General features: G+C 42.1%; 1 protein-coding gene across 8 annotated transcripts in view; it reads right to left on the bottom strand.

The window, feature by feature from the left end:
* The window catches only part of LGALS8 (galectin 8), a 48,983-nt gene that overhangs the window by 21,898 nt on the left and 12,552 nt on the right, over window positions 1-14,533 (bottom strand). Inside the window, exon 1 of one of the 8 annotated variants that reach the window (XM_047702532.1) lies at window positions 10,462-10,516. The exons of the other annotated variants lie outside the window; for them this stretch is intronic. The gene's annotated coding sequence lies outside the window, so the exon portion shown is untranslated. Of the gene's footprint in view, window positions 1-10,461; window positions 10,517-14,533 lie in introns of those variants that run through there. 8 annotated transcript variants of the gene reach the window in all.

The following is a 14,533-nucleotide window of genomic DNA, read 5'->3' as shown; positions in this document are numbered from 1 at the left end:
GCCTGGGTGGCTCAGTTGGTTAAGCGGCTGCCTTCGACTCGGGTCATGATCCCAGCGTCCTGGGATCAAGTCCCACATTGGGCTCCTTGCGCGTCAGGGAACCTGCTTCTCCCTCTGCCTCTGCCTGACATTCTGTCTGCCTGTGCTCGCTCTTGCTCTCTGACAAATAAATAAATAAAATCTTTAAAAAAAAAAAAATTATCCACCATGACCCAGTGGGATTCATCCCTGGGTTGCAAGGACGGTTCAACATTCGCAAATCAATCAATGTGATAGAACAAATCAATAAGAGAAGAGGGAAGAACCACATGGTCCTCTCAATTGATGCAGAAAAAGCATTTGACAAAATCCAGCATCCGTTCCTGATTAAAACACTTCCAATTATAGGGATAGAGGGAACATTCCTGAACTTAATAAAATCTATCTATGAAAGACCCACAGCAAATATCATCCTCAATGGGAAAAAGCTCACAGACTTCCCGTTGAGATCAGGAACACAAGGATGCCCACTCTCACCACTCTTGTTCAACATAGTATTAGAAGTACTAGCAACAGCAATCAGACAACAAAGAAATAAAAGGTATCTAAATTGGCAACGAAGAAGTCAAACTCTCTCTCTTTGCAGATGACATGATACTTTATATAGAAAACCCTAAAGACTCCACCCACAAACTACTAGAACTCATATAGCAATTCAGTAAGGTGGCAGGATACAAAGTCAATGTACAGAAATCAGTTGCTTTCTTATACACTAACAATGAAAAAAAAGAAAGGGAAATTAGAGAATCAGTGCCATTTACTATAGCACCAAGAGTCATAAGATACCTGGGAATAAACCTAACCAAAGAGGTAAAGGATCTATACTCGAGAACTACAGAACATTCATGAAAGAAATCGAAGAAGACACAAAAAGATGGAAGACCATTCCATGTTCTTGGATCGGAAGAATAAACATTGTTAAAATGTTGGGGCGCCTGGGTGGCTCAGTGGGTTAAGCCGCTGCCTTCGGCTCAGGTCATGATCCCGGGTCCTGGGTTCAAGCCCCGAATCGGGCTTTCTGCTCAGCAGGGAGCCTGCTTCCTCCTCTCTCTCTGCCTGACTCTCTGCCTACTTGTGATTTCTCTCTGTCAAATAAATAAATAAAATCTTAAAAAAAAAACACACATTGTTAAAATGTCTATATTGCCTAGAGCAATCGATACTTTTAATGCCATTCTGATCAAAATTCCACCGGTTTTTCAAAGAGCTGGAGCAAATAATCCTAAAATTTGTATGGAATCAGAAGAGACCCTGAACTGCTAAGGAAATGTTGAAAAACAAAAACAAAACTGGGGGCATCACGTTGCCGGATTTCAAGCTTTACTACAAAGTTGTGATCACCAAGACAGCATGGTACTGGCATAAAAACAAACACTTGGACCAGTGGAACAGAGTAGAGAGCCCATATATGGACCCTTGACTTTATGGTCAAATAATCTTCAACAAAGCAGAAAAAATATACAATGGGGAAAAAAAAGTCTCTTCAGTAAATGGTACTGGGAAAATTGGACAGCTATATGTAGAAGATCGAAACTCGACCATTCTCTTACATCGTACACAAAGATAAACTCGAAATGGATAAAAGACCTCAACATGAGACAGGAATCCATCAGAATCCTAGAGGAGAACATAGGCAGTGACCTCTTCTATATCAGCCACAGCAACTTCTTTCAAGATAGGTCTCCAAAGGCAAAGGAAACAAAAGCGAAAATGAACTTTTGGGACTTCATCAAGATCAAAAGCTTCTGCACAGCAAAGGAAAGAGTCAACAAAACAAAGAGGCAACCCACGGAATGGGTGAAGATATTTGCAAATGACAGTACAGACGAAAGGCTGATATCCAGGATCTATAAAGAACTTCTCAAACTCAACACACACAAAACAGACAATCGTATCAAAAAAATGAGCAGAAAACATGAACAGACACTTCTCCAATGAAGACATACAAATGGCTATCAGACACATGAAAAAATGTTCATCATCACTAGCCATCAGGGAGATTCAAATTAAAACCACATTGAGATACCACCTTACACCACTTAGAATGGCCAAAATTAGCAAGACAGGAAACAACGTGTGTTGGAGAGGATGTGGAGAAAGAGGAACCCTCTTACAGTGTTGGTGGGAATGCAAGTTGGTGCAGCCAATTTGGAGAACAGTGTGGAGATTCCTTAAGAAATTAAGTATAGAGCTTCCCTATGACCCTGCAATTGCACTACTGGGTATTTACCCCAAATATACAGATGTAGTGAAAAGAAGGGCCATCTGTACCCCAATGTTTGTAGCAGCAATGGCTACGGTCACCAAACTATGGAAAGAACCAAGATGCCCTTCAACGGACGAATGGATAAGGAAGATGTGGTCCATATACACTATGGAGTATTGTGCCTCCATCAGAAAGGATGAATACCCAACTTTTGTAGCAACATGGACGGGACTGGAAGAGATTATGCTGAGTGAAATAAGTCAAGCAGAGAGAGTCAAGTATCATACGGTTTCACTTATTTGTGGAGCATAACAAATAGCATGGAGGACAAGGGGAGTTAGAGAGGAGAAGGGAGTTGAGGGAAATTAGAAGGGGAGGTGAACCATGAGAGACTACGGACTCTGAAAAACAACCTGAGGGTTTTGAAGGGGCGGGGGGGTGGGAGGTTGGGGGAACCAGGTGGTGGGTATTAAGGAGGGCACGGATTGCATGGAGCACTGGGTGCGGTGCAAAAACAGTGAATTCTGTTACGCTGAAAAGAAATTAAAAAAAAAAATTTTTTTTTAAAAAAGGAAATTAAAAATAGAGCTTCCCTATGACCCTGCAATTGCACTACTGGGTATTCACCACAAAGATACAGAGGTCGTGAAAAGAAGGGCCATCTGTACCCCAATGTTCATAGCAGCAATGGCCACGGTCACCAAACTGTGGAAAGAACCAAGATGCCCTTCAACGGACGAATGGATAAGGAAGATGTGGTCCATATACACTATGGAGTATGATGCCTCCATCAGAAAGGACGAATACCCAACTTTTGTAGCAACATGGACGGGACTGGAGGAGATGATGCTGAGTGAAATAAGTCAAGCAGAGAGAGTCAAGTATCATAGGGTTTCACTTATATGCGGAGCATAACAAATAACATGGAGGACATGGGGAGATGGAGAGGAGAAGGGAGTTGAGGGAAATTGGAAGCGGAGGTGAACCATGAGAGACTATGGACTCTGAAAAATATTCTGAGGGTTCTGAAGGGGCGCGGGTGGGAAGTTGGGCCAGCCTGGTGGTGGGTATTGTGAAGGGCACGTATTGCATGGAACACTAGGTGTGGTGCATAAACAATGAATTCCAGAACACTGAAAACTCATTAATAAAAAATTTAAATAAATAAATAAATAATTTTAGATCATCGGTGCAGGAAATAGTGATTTAAAATATACATTAGGGGGCGCCTGGGTGGCTCGGTGGGTTGGGCCGCTGCCTTCGGCTCGGGTCGTGATCTCGGGGTCCTGGGATCGAGTCCCGCATCGGGCTCTCTGCTCGGCGAGAAGCCTGCTTCCCTCTCTCTCTCTCTCTCTGCCTGCCTCTCCGTCTACTTGTGATCTCTCTGTCAAATAAATAAATAAATAAATCTTAAAAAAAAAAATAAAATAAAATATACATTAGTAAGTCGCCCAGCTAGCTCAGTCGGTAGAGCATGAGACTCTTAAAATATACATCAGGAGAGGGGCACCTGGGTGGCTCAGTGGGTTAAAGCCTCTGCCTTCGGCTCAGGTCGTGATCCCAGGGTCCTGGGATCGAGCCCCACATTGGCCTCTCTGCTCAGCGGGGAGCCTGCTTCCCCCTCTCTCTCTGCCTGCCTCTCTGCCTACTTGTGATCTCTGTCAAATAAATAAAATCTTTAAAAAAAATAAATAAAATAAAATATACATTAGTAGAGAAGATGGTTCAAAATGGCCACATAGGTAGATCCGGAGCTCACCTCCTCCCAAGGACACAACAAACCTACAACTACGTATGGCAAACCTCCTTCTAAAGGGGGACCTGGAAACTGGATGAACAGCACTTACACAAGAAGACACAGCCTGAGACAGGTAGACGAGGCAGAAATCTTGTCTAATGGAAAAACCACACCCAGGAATGGTATTGCACAGTCCAGACAGATCTCAAAGGAATGGAAATTTTCCCAGAGGAGTGAGAAATTCAAACTCACATCAGGCTTTATATCCTGCACAGATGAGACGGCCCCCCAAACAACTGGCTTTCAAAACCAACAGGGAATCACCCATACAAACTATAGGAATCTAGGGAGGGAAAACCCATTCTTAAAGGGCCTGTGCAGACTCATTCGACCAGAAACCAGCACAAAAATACCAGACAAGAAGCACAGAGACTACAGGTGAACGAGACCCCCTATTAACCTTGGGCCATCTGTTGGAGAGGCAGGGGACAGCTGGGTCTCTCCCCGGGACTGAGACACCAGCGGCAAACCATTTTTGCTGTCTCCTTCTGTCATGCTGATCCGCCCTCTAGACTGCTAGTGTCAGGGGGTGCACACTGCTGAGCTCCACATGACCCTGTGCTTCTGTGTGGCCTCGCAGCCAAGGGGGTGATAACCCGGCCCACCAGAGAAATGGAGGACAACTGCAGTCCAAGCACTGCCACAACAGGAGGTCACGTGCAGCCCTCACAGGGGGAAAGCCCTGGAGCAATGGTCTATGGAGGCCAAGGGGACTGTGTTTCTGTGCCCCACAGAACAACTACATATAGTCGCTCCTTCAAGACCGGGAGACATAGCGAACTACCTAATACACAGAACCAGAGACAGGCAAAATGAGGAGACAGGAAAATATGTTCCAAACAAAAGAACAACAACAACAACAACAACAAGAATAAACAAAAATAAATAAATAAAAATGTAAAAAAAAAGATAAAACTTCAGAGAAAGAACAAAACAGAAATAAGAAATCTACCCAATAAACAGTTCAAAGTAATGGTCAAAAAGACACTGACCTAGGGAGAAGAAATGAGTGAACACATTGAGAACTTCAACGAACAGAAAATATAAGAAAGTACCAATCACAGTTGAAGAATACAGTAACAGAAATGAAAAATACAATAGAGGGAATAAACAGATTAGATACAGAAAAATGGATCAGAGGTCTGGAAGACAGGGTAGTGGAAATCATCCATAATGAACAGCAAAAAAAGAAAATAATAATAAGTTTAAGTACAAGATAGTTTAAGGGACCTCTAGGACAACATGAAGTATGCTAACATTCACAGTATAGATAGGGTGCCAGGAAAAAAAAAAAAGAGAGAGAGAAGGCAAACAACTTTTTAAAGAAATAATGGCCAAAAATTTCCCAAACCTGAGGAAGGGAACAGACATCCAGGTCCAAGAAGCACAGAGAGTCCCCCCCGCCCCAAAAAATGAACCCAGATAAATCCACTCAAAGTCATGTTACAATTAAAAGGTTAAAAATAAAGTGAGAATCTTAAAAGCACCAAGAGGAAAAAAAAGGGCGGACCCCCCCCCCCCCACCGCCCCCCCGCCGGATTATCAGCTGATTTTTTCAGCAAAAACTTCTCAGGCCTGGAGCGAGAAACACAATATATTCAAAGTGCTAAAAGGAAAAACAAGAATGCTCTACCCAGCAAGGTTATCATTCAGAACTGAAGGGAAGGTAAAGTGTTTCCCAGAAAAGCAAAAACTAAGGACCTTACTGCATCACCACTCAACTGGCTCTACAAGAAATATTAAAGGGACTTTTTTAAGCAGAAAACACCATAACAAGAAGAAATATATTTTAAAAATCTCTCTGGTAAAGGCAAACATATGGTACAGATAGCAGATCAATAACAGAGAAAGTTAGTATGAAATTTAAAAGAAAAAGTAGTAAAATCAATTTTATCTACAATAATTAGTCAAGGGACACACAAAATAAAAGGATGTAAGACATGACATTAAAAAGACATGGAATGAGAGTAAAAACGTAGTGCTTTTACAACATGCGCCAACTTATGCAACCACCAACTTAAGACAGACTGCTATATATGAGGTTGTTATATACGAACCTCATGGTAACCACAAACTAAAAGCCTATAATAGACAAACACGCATGAGAGAGAAAGGAATCCAAACATCACATGGAAGAAAGTCATAAAATCACAAGAAAAGGGAACGACAAAATCAACCAGGAAACAATCAATAAAATAGCAATAAATACATACTTTTCAATAATTACTTTTAATGTAAATAGACTAAATGCTCATTAAAAGACTTAGGATGGCTGAGTACATTTCACAAAACTGAACTAAACAAAACGCAAAGAAAAAACAAACAAACAAAAAAAACCAGTGAGGTGGACTGTAAGGGCCTATTTAGCCAGAGCTGCTCCATCTCGGTTGAACAGCCATTTTGTTGTTTATGCAGTAAAACTTAAACTGACCCTGCCCCTCCCCCTCCCCAGGGGACTGACTTAAAAGCAAGTCCGGGAAACCAGTAAAATGTGGTCCACCAGTCCCTGGTAACAGAGCCCAAATACAAGGGCGTGTCAGGTCAGGTGGAGATAACAGAGCCCGGATGCAGGCAGGAGTGGGGCCAGCTGGAGACATCCAATCAGTGGGGTGCATACTGTCTCCCTAGCTACCAAGGAGCGTGGGCCACGCCTTTCGGGTGCCAATTCTGACCAAGGAGATAGGCTAGTTCAAAATAGCTACTATGGGGTGAATTGTAATTCAATTGGACACCCGTGTGTGACCTAGCGTGACTGTGCAGCTTTCGCTGTGTTGCAATCTCACTGGCCACCTGTGTGTGGCCAGGCTCAACCACGTGGCCTTTGCTCTATAAAAGTTAGTCCGTGAGGGGTCGCTCTCTCTGTAAAAGGCGGCCCCGAACGGTCAGGTTTGATTCTCGATGCTTGGCGCGAAATAAAGCTTTGCTTGACCTTCGCTTTGTATCAGTCTCGCTCCTTTGATTCGGACCTCTCAGGAGGAATGCTGGGAAGATGGTGCAGTAGGAGAACCCTCAGCCCACCCTGTTCCACAGACAGAATTAGACAACACCCATATCAGCATAAAAAAAAAAAAAAAAAAAAAAAAAAAAACCACCCAGAAAACAACCTGAAGGCAGAACAAACTCCAGAACTAAATGCACAGAAAAGACCACACGAAAGAGGGCAGGAAGGGTAGAAACACAGTGAGGAGCTAAACAGACTATGAGCCTTCCAAAGATGTGAGGAACGCGCAGGCCGGGAGAAGGGGAACAGACTATCACACTAAGATCACACGGGGAAGACGAATTCCCTTAATATTTGACTTTGAAAGCCAGAGGGGCTGAATTTTGTGAGCCTGTTCAACCAGCGGGACTTTAAGTCTGGAATTCTAACAATCAGTGGGCCCAGCTGTGGAAGAGCCCGGAGAATGAGCAGCTCAGTCCTTGCCCTTAAAGAAAGAGCCCAACAAACAGCCTAGAGAGATAAGAATAGAAGCAGCAATTTGAAAAATGCTTGGGGCCCATGGGAGGGAGATTTATTTACTAATCTCAGAGCAGGTCCTAGAGGGGCAGGGGTCATTGGAGTACTCCACCAGAACAAAGAAACTGACAAGCACCATTTCCCTCCCAGACCCTCCCCCAGCATAAATACAGAGCAATCTGTGGGAACCAGCGCTGTGCTGACTTTCACTACCTAACTTGCTTCCATCGCTTCCCACTCCCTGGGCTTCAGGAATATGCCCCTTCCAGCCAGGCGTGCTTCAGTTCACTTCTGGACCTCTCCTGTAGAAAACCAGCAGTGTGCAAATCTTGCTAACACTGCTGCCCACCCCCCCCCCACACACACACCCCCGCCACCCATGCTACAGATCTATAGCCTCCAATACACTCCTGGATGGGGCCCATCAAAGTCGGGCCACAAGCCGGGCAGTGTGCAAGCAGCCCTGGCAGGGGCTGGCCTGACTCCCAGTGACTACTGCCCCGGGGCGAGGGGAATATGACCACACATACCAGTCTGACTGCTGACCCAGCAGAGGCGTGGAGGCAGACATCTGCTCTGACTGCAGGTCCCACCCACCAACTAAAGCTTCGCAGGGAACAACAAAGAGCACCCAGAAGTTCAGAGCTACCACAGCTCTGGCAAATGCTTGTTCTGACTCAACTCAAGCCCTGGCAGCCCAACACGGGTCCACTCACACTGCAAGGACCAAACACTGCCCACAACAAAGAGAGCCACTGAGGATGAATGGACTGAAGTCACAAGGGGCTCAGCCACCACAGCAGGGTGCCTGTAACACACAGGACACACCCCTGAGGCACCAGGTTCCAGAAAAGGGACACCGCACAAGAGGACATTACAGGAAATCCTCATAAAGCCACAACTTTCAAGACCAGGAGACATCGGTGACTCTCCTAACACACAGAAACAGACACAGAGAGTTAGACAAAATGAGGAGACAGAGAAATAGTTGCCAAATCAAAGAACAGGACCAAACCACAGCAAGAAACCTAAGCAAAATGGAGATAAGTTATATGCCTGACAGAGAATCTAAAGTAATAATCATATCACTGGATTTGAGAAAAAAGTGGAGGATGTCAGTGAGACCCTGAAGAGAGATAAAGAAGATCCAAGCAAAGATGAAGGACAAAACAAATGAGATTAAAAATACACTAACGGAATAGACAGCAGGGTACCAAAGCAGAAGAATGAATCAGTGACCTGGAAGACAGAGTAATGGAAAGTAATCAAGCTAAGCAGTTAAGAGAAAAAAAAATGCAAAATGAGAATAGACTCAGGGAACTCAGTAACTCCATCAAGCATAACATTTGCAGTATAGAAATCTTAGAAGGAGAAGAGAGAATTAGGGGGCAGAAAATTTATTTGAAGTAATAGCTGAAATCTTCCCAAGTCTGGGCAAGGAAACAGATATCCAGATCTATGGGATACAGAGATCCCCCAACAAAATCAACCCAAAGTGGCCCACACCACGACACAAAGTAATTAAAATGGCACAAAAGTAGTGATAATAAGAGCATTTAAAAGTAGCAAGAGACGGGGTGCCTGGGTGGCTCGGTGGGTTAAGCCTCTGCCTTCGGCTCAGGTCATGATCTCAGGGTCCTGCGATCAAGCCCTAGGCTCTCTGCTCAGTAGGGAGCTTGCTTCCTCCCCTCTCTCTCTGCCTGCCTCTCTACCCACTTGTGGTCTCTGTCTGTCAAATAAATAAATAAAATCTTAAAAAAAAAAAAAAAAGTAGCTAGAGAAAGAGAACTCCATAAGCCTATCAGCTAATTCTTCAGCAGAAACCAGGCAGGCCAGAAATAGAGAAGAATGATATATTTAAAGCACTTAAAGGAAAAAATCTGTAGCCAATAATACTCTATCAAGCAAGGCTGTCATTCAGAATAAAGAGAGGTAAGAATGCATGATCACTAAACCAACCCTACCAGAAATGTTAAAGAGGACTATTTGAGGGGAAAGGAAAAACCATGAGTAAGAGTAACAAGTAGGAAGCACAAAAGCAGTAAAATTAAGTATATCTGTAAAAATCACTCAGGCCATGTATAAAATAAAACAATGTAAAGTATGATGCCATCTACCTAAAATGTGGGGAAAGAGAAGTGAAGAATAGGTTTAAAAGTAAGCAATCATGGGGCGCCTGGATGGCTCAGTGGGTTAAAAGCCTCTGCCTTCAGCTCAGGTCATGATCTCAGGGTCCTGGGATCGAGCCCCACATTGGGCTCTCTGCTCAGCAGGGAGACTGCTTCCTCCTCTCTCTGCCTGCCTCTCTGCCTACTTGTGATCTCTGTCAAATAAATAAAATCTTTAAAAAAAAAATTAAGCAATCATCAACTTAATGCAGACTGCTATATATGTAAAATGTCATTTACAAATCTAATATTATTCACAAATCAAAAACCAGTAACAGATATGCAAAAATAAAAGAGAAAGAAATCCAAGTAAATCACTGAAGAAAGCAGACTTACCATTAGAGAGGGGAGCAAGGAAGAATGGAATACAGAACTATAAAAACAACCACAAAATTAGTAACAAAAGAGCAATAAATACATACCTATCAATAATCATTTGGAATGTAAATGGAATAAATGCTCTAATTAAAAGACAAAGGGTGGGGGGTGCCTGGGTGGCTCGGTCCGTTGAGCATGAGACTCCTGATTTCAGTTCAGGTCATGATCTCAGGGTCCTGGAACTGAGCCCATCATGAGGCTTCTCTCAGCACAGAGTGCTCATCCATCCCCCTGCCCTTCTGCTCCTCCCGGTGCTTACGAATGCCCATGCTTTCTTTCTCTAATAAATAAATGAATAAAATCTTTAAATATTTTTTTAAAATCTAAGATCTTTAAAGAATAATAAAATAAATTTTTTAAAAAGGACATAGAGTGACAGAGTGGATTAAAAAAAAAAAAAAAAGACCAGGGGTACCTGGGTGACTCAGTTCAGTTAAGCATCTGGATCTGGTCATGACCTTAGGGTTCCGGGATCAAGCCCCACATCAGACTCCCTCTCCCTCTGCTTGTGCTCTCTATCTGAAATAAATAAATTCTTTAAACATACACACACACACACACACACACACACACACACAACCCATCTATATGCTGCCTACAAAAGACTCATCGCAAAACTATAGACACATGCAGGCTTAAAATGGGGGAATAGAGAAACATCTGTCATGCAAATGAATGTCAAAAGAAAACCAAAGTAAAAATATTTACACTGGGCAAAATAGACTTCAGAACAAAAACTGTAACAAGAGACAAAGAAGCATATTATATAATCATAGAGGGAACACTCCAACAAGAAGACAAAACAATCATAAATATTTATGCACCCAACATGGGGGCACCCAGATCCATGAAACGGTTAGTAACAAACATAAAGGAACTGACTGATAGTAATACAATAATAGCAGGGGACTTTAACACCCCACTTATATCAACAGACAGATCATCCAAACAAAAAAACAAGGGAACAGTGGCTTTGAATGACACACTGGACCAGACGGATTTAACAGATATAATCAGAACATGCCAACCTGAACCAGCAGAATACACATTCTTTTCAAAAGGACACAGAACACTCTCCACAACAGATCATGTAACAAGTATGAATTTAAAAAGATCAAAACCACACAATGCTATGAAACTAGAAATCAACCACAAGAAAAAATGTGGAAAGAGTCAAATATATGGAGGTTAAATAACATAATACTAGGGGCGCCTGGGTGGCTAAGTGGGGTAAGCCTCTGCCTTTGGCTCAGGTCATAATCCCAGGTCCTGGGATCAAGCCCCACATGGCTCTCTGCTCAGCAGGGAGCCTGCTTCCCCACCCCTTCCCCGCCCTCTCTGTCTGCTGCTCTGCCTACTTGTGATCTCTCTCTCTCTCTCTCTCTCCCTGTCTCTGTCAAATAAATAAATAAAATCTTAAAAAAAAATAACATTACTGAGACGCCTGGGTGGCTCAGTTGGTTAAGCGGCTGCCTTCAGCTCGGGTCATGATCCCAGCGTCCTGGGATCGAGTCCCACATCGGGCTCCTTGCTCGGTGTGAAGCCTGCTTCTCCCTCTGCCTCTGCCTGCCACTCTATCTGCTTGTGCTCACTCTCGCTCTCTCTCTCTCTCTCTCTGACAAATAAATAAATAAAATCTTTAAAAAAAAATAACGTTACTAAACAATGAAAAGGCTCAACCAAAAAAATCAAACAGGAAATAAAAAAATACATGGAGACAAATGAAAATGAAAACACAACAGTCCAAAATCTTTGGGATCCAGCAAAAGCAGTTCTAAGAGGGGAAGTTCATAGCAATATTGGCCTACCTCAAGATGAAAAATAAAAAACCAAACAATCTAACCTTACACCTCAAGGAACTAGGGGGAAAAAAAAAAGACCGAAACCAGCAGAAGGAAGGAAGCAATAAATATTGGAGCAGAAATAAACAATATAGAAACTAAAAAAATAGAAGAGGTCAGTGAAACCAAAAGCTGTTTCTTTGAAAAGATGAACAAAATATATAAACCCTGGAGTGCCTGAGTGGCTCAGTGGGTTAAAACCTCTGCCTTTGGCTCAGGTCATGATCTTGGAGTCCTGGGATCCAGCCCCACATCAGGCTCTCTGCTCAGCGGGGAGCCTGCTTCCCTTCCTCTCTCTCTGCCTGCCTCTCTGCCTACTTGTGATCTCTGTCAGATAAATAAAAATCTTTTTAAAAAACTGATAAACCTTTATACAGACTCATCCAATCAATACAAATAACTAAATACTAAAAAAAAAAAAAAAAAAATCAGAAATGAAAGATAAAACTGACACCACAGAAATACAAGATAAAAGAATATTATGAAAAATCATATGCCAACAAATTGGATAACCTAAAAGAAATGGATTAATCCTGGAAACATATAACCTACCAAAATTGAAGCAGGAAGAAATAGGATATTTGAATAGACCAATTACTAGCGACGAAATTAAATCAGAAAACAAAAAAACACCCAACAGGGGCGCCTGGGTGGCTCAGTGGGTTAAGGCCTCTGCCTTCGGCTCAGGTCATGATCCCAGGGTCCTGGGATTGAGCCCCACATCGGGCTCTCTGCTTAGTGGGGAGCCTGCTTCCTCCATCTCTCTCTGCCTGCCTTTCTGCCTACTTGTGATCTCTGTCAAATTTAAAAAAAAAAAAAAAGAAAGAAAGAAAGAAAAGAGGGAAAAAAAAAAACCACCCAACAAACAAAACTCCAGGACCAGATGGTTTTACAAGCAATTTCTACCAAACATTTAAAGAAGAGTTAATACCTATTTTCAAACTGTTCTAAAAAACAGAAAAGGAAGGGAAACACTTCTAAATTCATTTTATGATGTTTGCATTATCCTGATTCCAACATCAGATAAAGATACCACGGAAAAGGAGAACAGACCAATATCTCAGATGAACATAGATGTAAAAATCCTCAACAGAGGGGCGCCTGGGTGGCTCAGTGGGCTAAGCCTCTGCCTTCCGCTCGGGTTGTGATCTCGGGGTCCTGGGATTGAGCCCTGCATGGGGCTCTCTGCTCAGCAGGGAGCCTGCTTCCTCCTCTCTCTCTGCCTGCCTCTCTACTTACAATCTCTGTCTGTCAAATGAATAAAATCTTAAAAAAAAAAAAATCCTCAACAGAATATTAGCAAATTGAATCCAAAAATACATTAAAAATATCATTCACCACTATCAAGTGGGACTTATTCTTGGATTCAAGGGTGGTTCAGTATTCCCAAATCAACAAACGTGATATACCACATCAATAAGAGAAAGGATAAGAGGGGCGCCTGGGTGGCTCAGTGGGTTAAGCCTCTGCCTTTGGCTCAGGTCATGATCCCAGGGTCCTGGGACCAAGCCCCGCATCAGGCTCTCTGCTCAGCAGGGAGCCTGCTTCCTCCTCTCTCTCTGCCTGCTTCTCTGCCTACTTGTGATCTCTGTCTGTCAAATAAATAAATAAAATCTTTTAAAAAAATTTTAAAAAGAGAAAGGATAAGAACCATATAATCATCTCAATAGATGCAGAAAAAGTATCTAACAAAGAACAACCACTATTCATGATAAAAATGCTCAACAAAGTAGGGTTAGAGGCAACATATCTCAACATAATGAAGGTCACAGATGAAAAACTAACAGCTAATATCATCCTAAATGGGAGAAACTGAGAACTTTTCCCCTAAGGTCAGGAATAAGATAAGAATGTCCACTCCCACCACTTTTATTGAACATAGTACTAGAAATACTAGCCACAACAATCAGACAAGAAAAAAGAATAACAGGGATCCAAATTACTTAGGAATAAGTAAAACTGTCACTATTTGCAGATGACATGCTTCTCTATACAGAAAACCCTAAGGACCCCACCAAAAAAACTACTAGAACTGATAAAGCAATTCAGTAAAGTTCCAAGATACAAAATCAATGCACAGAAATCCACTGCATTTCAATATACTGATAATGAAGCATCAAAAAGAAAAATTAAGAAAACTCCCATTTACAACAGCACCCAAAATAGTAAAATACCTAAGAATAAACTTAACCAAGGAGGTAAAAGACCTGTACTCTAAAAATGATAAAACACTGATGAAAAAAAAAAAAAAAAACCCGAAGTTGACAAAAACAAATGGAAAAACATTCCGTGTTCATGGATTACAAGAACAAATATTGTTAAACTGTCCATATCACCCAAAGCAATCTACACACTTAATGTAATCCCTATCAATATACCAACAACATTTTTCACAGAACTGTAACAAATAATCCTAAAATTTGTGAGAAGCCATAAAGTACCCCAAATAGCCAAAGCAATCTTGAAAAAGAAAAATGAAGCTGGAGGTATCACGATTCCAGATTTCAAGTTATATTACAAAGCTTTTAGTAATTAAAACAGTATGGAACAAAAATAGACACAAAGATCAATGGAAAAGAATAGAATGCAAATAAATAAACCTACAATGTTATGGCCAATTAATCTTTGACAAATGAGGGAATATGC

This window comes from Lutra lutra, chromosome 14 (genome assembly GCF_902655055.1).
Source record: "Lutra lutra chromosome 14, mLutLut1.2, whole genome shotgun sequence".
NCBI classification, from domain to species: Eukaryota; Metazoa; Chordata; class Mammalia; order Carnivora; family Mustelidae; genus Lutra; species Lutra lutra.
The sequence above is the reverse complement of the archived record's forward strand: the minus strand, read 5'-3'. Positions and strand labels throughout refer to the sequence as shown.